This window comes from Magallana gigas, chromosome 3 (assembly GCF_963853765.1).
Source record: "Magallana gigas chromosome 3, xbMagGiga1.1, whole genome shotgun sequence".
In the NCBI taxonomy this organism is placed as follows: Eukaryota; Metazoa; Mollusca; class Bivalvia; order Ostreida; family Ostreidae; genus Magallana; species Magallana gigas.
This window is the reverse complement of record NC_088855.1, coordinates 56960990-56968964: the sequence shown is the minus strand read 5'-3', so window position 1 is coordinate 56968964 and position 7975 is coordinate 56960990. Positions and strand designations below refer to the sequence as shown.

Genomic DNA, 7975 nt, shown 5'->3' with positions numbered 1-7975 from the left:
TTATATCGATGCAAATAGTAACCGCAGAGTTTTACAAATTTCTATTGTCAACTCTAGTTTTGTAAATAAAATATTGAGGAGATAAATTTTTGATGTATATGAGAATATAAATTCGAGTTGGTCGCGTAATCATGTTGACATTTGTTGCAAACTATTGTGATAACATTGCTCCATATTTTTTGTGTAGATCTAGTCAGCTGCTTTAATTGGCATGTCGTATTAAAAAAAAAACCATTTTATGATTGCAGGTATTTGATAAACAAAATAAATAGATATAGCACTATTTTTCATTGCGTTATTAGTTTTGTTATAAAATCAGTCGGTTAGGTTGTGTGTGTGAGGAAAACAGTAACTTGCTGTTATGTAAAAATAACAACGACTTATTGAAATAGTTTCATATTAAAAATTTGCAAATGTAAACAATTTGTTTAAAATCGAGCTTTGATATTATACATTTTAAATGAAATCTTGAAGGGATTTTATTTACAGTTTTGTTGTATTTGATAAATAGCCAAATAATGTAAATAACATTGTTCTGGTGAAAAGTGTCAAGTAGTCCAGTTTACAAATATATCACCTTTTTTTAACGTAATGATATTGCATTATTGCTTTTTCTGGTCAAAACTCATACCTCTTTTTAAACAGTTAACGCTGTTTGTGTTACAAGCACATCCTCTTGTTGGATCACAATACTCGTCCAGTGAACAGTTACATCGGTAATAACACTGTCGTCCAAAGTACCCGGATGTGCAGGTCAATGAACAGTTCTCACCTATGTAGCCAGGGTTACATTCTAGGAGAGATAATATAGGTGTTTTAATTTAATTACTAGCATTAGTTATTTACATACAACTAATGACTTTTGATTTACAAGGGTGAAGTTACATAATGAAATGTGTGTAACACGTTGAAAAGTCATGATAAGAAAAAAGGACGTCTTTAAATCTTTTGAAAAGCATGGGATACAAGTTCTTGATAATAGTAAGAACAAAATAAAAATGCCAATGGTAAATCAGTTTGATATGAACGTTTTTGATCACCTGTATGTTTTTAAAATGCTGTACATAATTAACTATTAGGTGACAATTTGCAGAAAGTTTACTAAAATATCATTATTTAAAGTTATGTTAAAAATAAAATATTAAAAAAAGTTTAGTTTATATATTCTTCTTGACAATGCATGAAACCCAAATTTGATGATAATATCTAATAAATCAAAACATAAAATTAATCCAGTGAACAACAACATCGGTGGTAACACTGTTGTCCAAAGTACCCGGATGTGCAGGTCAATGAACAGTTCTCACCTACGTGGCCAGGATTCACTGGATGAAATATCTGGTTTCAGCCCTGCGGAAACCCTTTGGAAACTCTGCGGAAACTTAAGGTTACTTTAAGTTTCCGACAGGTTTCAGCACGGAAACTTCAAGTTTCATTAAGTTTCCGCAGTGCTGAAACTTAGGCTGTCCATGAATCCAAATGGTTTCCGCAACGGAAACTTGCTGAAACTTGAAGTTTCTGCATGGTTTCAATCTCCATATACGTTTGGGATACATATTGTTTACAAATGGTTTCCGCCATGGAAACTTACTGAAACTTGAAGTTTCTGCATAGTTTCAACCTCCATATACAATTGGGAAACATATTGTTTACAAAGGGTTTCCGCAACTGAAACTTACTGAAACTTTTTATATTTTTGCTTTCACAAAAGCTGAGCAAGGTTTCTACTTTATGTAAAAACAAAACAATTTCAAACAGTTCCAAATTTATTTTGTTCAAAAATCTGAAATTGTTTCCAATAATAAATAAAATACAGCCAAGATACAATAATGGAGAAACATCCATATGGCAATTCCCTTATTAGGGACTTTTATTTAAAAAATGATAAAATTGCACAAGAAAAAAAACTCCCATAAAAATCTTTACATTTGTTCTTTTTTTTCATCTCGATTAAATGCCTATCAAATCTCCCTTTAAAAATGCAACAAAGATCTTACTTTTTTAAAAATATGAATGCAATTTACAAAATAACTGCACGTACATGAATAAACAAAGAAAACTTCACTGTTACATGAACATGATACACTTGTCTCAATTTGTTTTGAACTACAATGAAAATGTACACCATAAATTATTTTTTAAAAGTCTAAAGTATCCATCTTTAAAAAAAAAAATACACTACAAGATAGTAGTTGACTATAGAGGTATGACCCAGATTTGATTTGAATATGTCAATAAATTCCGAAATGAGGTCAAAGTGACCCACTTACAAGTTGGGATAAACCTTTTCTTTGTTAGTAATATAATCTAATGTTTTACAATAGAACAGGATTTGATATCATTTTTTTGATAATCCATTAAGTCCAAAGTGAACTTTTAATTTTCACCCATGATGTACCAACTGATCAGATTTTAATATCATAAGCCTGTCAGTATTTAATAGATGACCCAGAGGGAGATATGAAAAGCTTGTTGGCCAATAAAAAGATAACAATGGAGCAGTCTGTCAAATCATGTGCAAAAATATGATGTACACATTTAATTAATTATGCTGATTGCAACACACTTCATTCCTGATGAATATTCTTCTTTACACACGGTTTACCTTCCTACATTTCACTACTTTACCTACATTAATATTTTTAAATCCAAGACATGAAGTAAAATATACATTGTTTATATATGACAAGTATTACTACATGAACATGTACTTGCTTTTTGTAGCATGAATGTATAAAATAAAAAGTATCACACAGATCATTCACCTTACAATTCTCATCAATACCAGCATTTTACTTATGATATAAAAGCTAATTCCAATTATATATTAGTTACATAACACAGATTAAAATAAAACCCACATGGAAACAACTTTCAATCCAAGTAATTTTGTTATATAAAAATTGTAATACATGGGGTATATGTTGTCTTTATATATTTTCATATACGACATAATTGAATATTGTTTGGTGTATTTTATCATTTCTATGACCCATGCATTCATCTCCTAATGCAGTGTTTTTACATTTAATGTGGTTTCTTAATTTTTCATATATTGCTGCAAAGTTATCAATAAATGTTTAAACAAAGAAAATGGAAAAAAAGTAGTTAACACTTATCAACTTGGAGGTGTGAGGATATATGTTACATGGAGTCTAAAATATGTTATGCAATATTTGCAAATATAACAAATTATTTAAGAAAATGAAAGTTAATATCTGCAAGGTCTAATCAATCCTTTAATAAGTCAAAACCAGGGTTGGCCGGGAAATACCACTCAAAACCATGTGATTTTCTAAGATTCTAGCTTACAGACAGACATTGTAATATACTGGTATTTGATCATATAAAAAAGTACTTTTATAGTTTATAGGTTTTTTGAAATGAGAATACTTTACAGTTAAAAAGTCTTGTTCTGCAGAGGATTAGTCGGGTCGTAGAGATGTGTCCATTCGAATCAATAAGTGTCCTTGGCTGTTGTTGATGTAACCCGAGTCGTAGTTTATGGAAATAGGCCTTTTTGGGGGACTTTCGAGCATTGTCCAGACCGGTGAAGCACTCATATGATCACATCATGGCTACAGCAGACTTAGTAGTTCTGGACAGTGGTAGCATTAACATTCTTCTTCTTGCGATGAACTTGTTCCTTTCACTGGGCTGTACTTTATGTCTGTTCTATTTATCTTAAACATGAATAATAAAGTTTCATTTAGATTTTTAAACAATAAACATAGGTCATTCAGCCTAACATGTAATAAAAGCATTCTGAATAAAATTCTGAATACAGAAGCTACTATGCAGTTGCCAGTTGCTGTTTAAACTATGTCATATAATGACTACAGTAGTATCTGGTCTAAAATGTTTCATTTTATGTTTGAAGCTATGTTATTTTCATTTTGATTCTATTATTGTTTGTTGAAAAATGGAAAAACTTATCAACAATAAGTGTGTTTCATCCCCCCCCCCCACCATCCACCATCGACCTCCTTTTCAAGAACTTAGACCTGGATTTCCCAAAAATTACTACAGTAAATTATAAACATCCAACACATGTAGGCCTATAAGTTAATGGTGAAAATAATCAATTTCAAAGCAATACCTTGCGTTCACATCGTCCAGCTGGTCAAAACATTCACCCGAATCACCGAACAGAGGATGCAACTAATCACCGGAAACATTGACTTTGTATGCTGTCAATGCTGAAAAAGAAAAACGTGAAAGATTTCATTTTCCGGATTTAATTAATAAAAATTGTTCGTTACATTTAGAGTTTGTAAATTGTATAATGTGCGAAAGATTCATTGTTCGTCTTGTTTACCGACCAAGCATTCATATATTAGGGACGTTTATATAATCATATATGTGTATACCCTGGATAATCTTGATTATCATGCATATAAAGTTGGTTAATGGTTAACTTGGTCAAAACGTATATCTAAAAGAGATACGGTAATAAAAATTAAAACGCCGAACCAAGTTTGAAAAAATGACGCCATCTTGATTTGATGGCGCGAGATCTCGTTTACAAATTAGAGATAAATTAGAGCCTTGAAAATGTTATTGGGGGTATCTATATTGTGAATTAAGTTACCTTGACATGAGTTCTTCGTTCCTGCATTATCTCCTTGTTGTAGAGGCTATTAATGCTTCTCAATTCTCCATTTTACATCAGCACCTTCTTGTCCATTTTAACCTTCGCTCGGAATCATAAAGTGCGCCAATACTGACCAATCAGAACCCGCTAAATCTTGGAAAAGTGCATCTTGGGATAGTTTAAAATGAATAATGTTTAATCAAAATTATCATTTTTTACCGAATAGTATACTTTTTACATGTATATTTATTTTAAATAAGAACTGTCGGAGTCAGTATTTCCTGGTTAAATACGACAAAGTATTGGCGTGTGTTTGTTACAATTGTGTTTGTAACACGTGATTAACCAAAGAAAATGGCCGACCGTTTGTTTACAAATGTCTAATGAAATTAAACAAGTTTTAATGAGACATACGTATCAGATTTTGTCTTTAACTATATTTTATTTACATGTACTGATGATTTTGCCAAACTTAATATTATATAGCCATATATAGTTTACTGACAAGTTAGTCTTGACTTGTCCAATTTTCACCGCGATTCTAAGCACGGTCATATTCTTATTCAAAATATAGAGGTGTGAAAATATTATGTTCATCCCAGAGCAGGTTCTGCATGAACACACAGAAATCACAAATATAATTAGATGCTGATCAATTAACGGGGTCCGGTTAACAGCGTTCACCCGTACGGTGAATTTACAACTACGATGAATTGATGGCAATTATTTTACAGTAACACATGTGCACTGATTGGTCATGCGATGAACAGTACGTTAAGAATACTTATGAAATTAAAATACAAACGCGTTAAACAAGCCGGGAAGTAAGATGTACACGTCGGACTGTACACTAGCCCCCCCCCCCCCCCACGGATTAGGATTTTCATGATTTTGGGAATTAGGGTTTTTCCTCAATATTTCTGAGGATAAGTCTAGCCCCCCCCCCCCCCACTTTCAATTTGCTTCCGACGCCAGTGAATCATGATACAGTCATACATGTAGTAAAGTCTGAAATGCATGTAAATAATTAAACAATTATTATATTAGACTCAAACTCCAAGTGGGTTTTACTTGTTATTATCAACTGTAGAATTTTTAAAAAAAAAATCCTGTGTACATGTGTTGGCGTGGTATTAAAAAAGAAATGAAATAGCTCTAAACTTCAGGTTATACGAATATTTGGTACGATTTGTAAAAATTTACAACGACTTTACCTTAATTTGTTTGCTTAATTAGTTACTGTACCTCAAGGTTCATTCAAATGATAACTAAATGATTTAAGGAGTCTTACAAAATTGGTATATTAATTTATTTTACTAAATAATTATAATTTACTTATCAGTTTTACTAACTCAGGTACACACAAATTGAAAATAAATTCCCGCCGGGCTCCAGTTATAAACTCACGCTTCGTACTGTGTATATGTTATGTAACAGTCTTTTGTTCACTCCTGACAGAAAAAACCCTGCAATCCACACAGAATATACAGGAAAATCACAGAGAAGGTCACCTGGACAAAGAATGTATACACATGTATACACGTGCCCGAGTACCTAAGATTAATGATTTCATCATATGCATTAAACAAGATCAGATATCAGTTTTTCTTTTCAAATTCAATTAATTACTTAGTATAAATGTTCTTAATCGCCATATTTGCCACATTTGAAGATAGTTACATGTATACATATAGTTTCAGTCACGCTGAAACCTTACTATACATTTTAGTATATTCGGATTCATTACCATTAGGCTAGAATTAAACTTAAACCTGTTGAAAATAAATGATATCACTATTAAACTCAAATCAATTTTAGTAATAGTTTCAGCAATGCGTAAACCATTTGGAATCTTAACTTAAAGTTTCAGCATACTGAAACCTAGCGGAAATGTTCTGAAACTGATTGATATTTCCATAATAATTTACACAACTTTTCACATTATTCAAATTTAGTTTCCGCATTGCGGAAACCATCAGGAATCTTAACTTAAAGTTTCAGCATACTGAAACCTAGCGGAAATGTTCTGAAACTGATTGATATTTCCATAATAATTTACACAACTATTCACACGATTCAAATTTAGTTTCCGCATTGCGGAAACCATCAGGAATCTTAGACTAAAGTTTCTGCTGACTGAAACCTAACGGATACTTGCTGAATCGATATAATGGTTTCCGCAATGCGGAAACTATACATGAAACTTCAACTTCAAGTTTCAGCAAGGTTTCCATATAGTTTCAGTTTTGCTGAAACTTGATTTTTCATCCAGTGATTACATCCTCAAAGAGTTTATATAGGCGTTTTAATTTAATTATAAATATTTTTGCATATATTTAATGATATTTGTTTTACCAGTGTCAAGTTGAATAAAGGAAAGTGTGCAACACGTTGAAAAAGTTGCGATTATAATAAAGGCCGTCTATTAATCCTTTGAAAAGATTGGGATATATAGATTTTTGATAATAACAAGAAAAAATGTCTCTAGGAAATCATTTTGATATGTTTTGTATGTTTTACAATTGGATATTTAACGATTATGAGACAGTTTGCATATAGTTTACCAAAAATATAATAATTTCACGTTGAATAAGTGATATCATTGTTAAAATTAGTTTAGGTTATATGTTTTCTTTGACAATGAATGAAATCAAAGTTTCAAGATAACTAATAAATCAAAACATAAAATTGATTTAGTTCATTTATCATATAAAAAGTCAGAAAATAACATGCTGCTGACAAATAATGCGCACAAAGTAATTAAAATGTATTTATCAGTATCAAATGATATGCACGGATAAAATTTAAATAAAATTTCAGAAAAAAATGCAAAGAATCAAAAAGTCTGATTATCTTTTAGCACAGGGAGGAACATCTTACAGTTTGGGGAATAAAAAAAAACGATGCAGAGGAATGTCAACGTCTATACTACAAAGTATATATATATATATATATATATATATATATATATATATATATATATATATATATATATATATATATATATATATATATATATATATATATTTATATATATATATATATATATATATATATATATATATATATATATATATATATATATATATATATATATATATATATAATTTCCAATTACAACAAAAAATAAATCGGCACAGTTTTAAATAATTTAAAAATAATATATATCCAGAATAAAATCACAAATTGATCCTATTAACCGCAAACGTTTTCTAGAAAACGTTTGCTACTAGAAAACGTTTGCGGTAAATAGGATCAATTTGTGATTTTATTCTGGATATTTATTATTTTTGAATTATATATATATATATATATATATATATATATATATATATATATATATATATATATATATATATATATATATATATATAAAGATTT

At 30.2% G+C, this 7975-nt stretch overlaps 1 long non-coding RNA gene across 1 annotated transcript; it reads right to left on the bottom strand.

The window, feature by feature from the left end:
• Window positions 1–1391: 1391 nt before the first annotated feature.
• On the bottom strand, window positions 1392–4931 carry LOC136274149 (uncharacterized). The gene is made up of 3 exons (XR_010712447.1): window positions 4592–4931; window positions 4100–4199; window positions 1392–3683 (listed from the first exon to the last, which is right to left on the bottom strand). It is a non-coding gene; the product is annotated as an uncharacterized lncRNA (long non-coding RNA).
• Between the last annotated feature and the right edge of the window lie 3044 nt (window positions 4932–7975).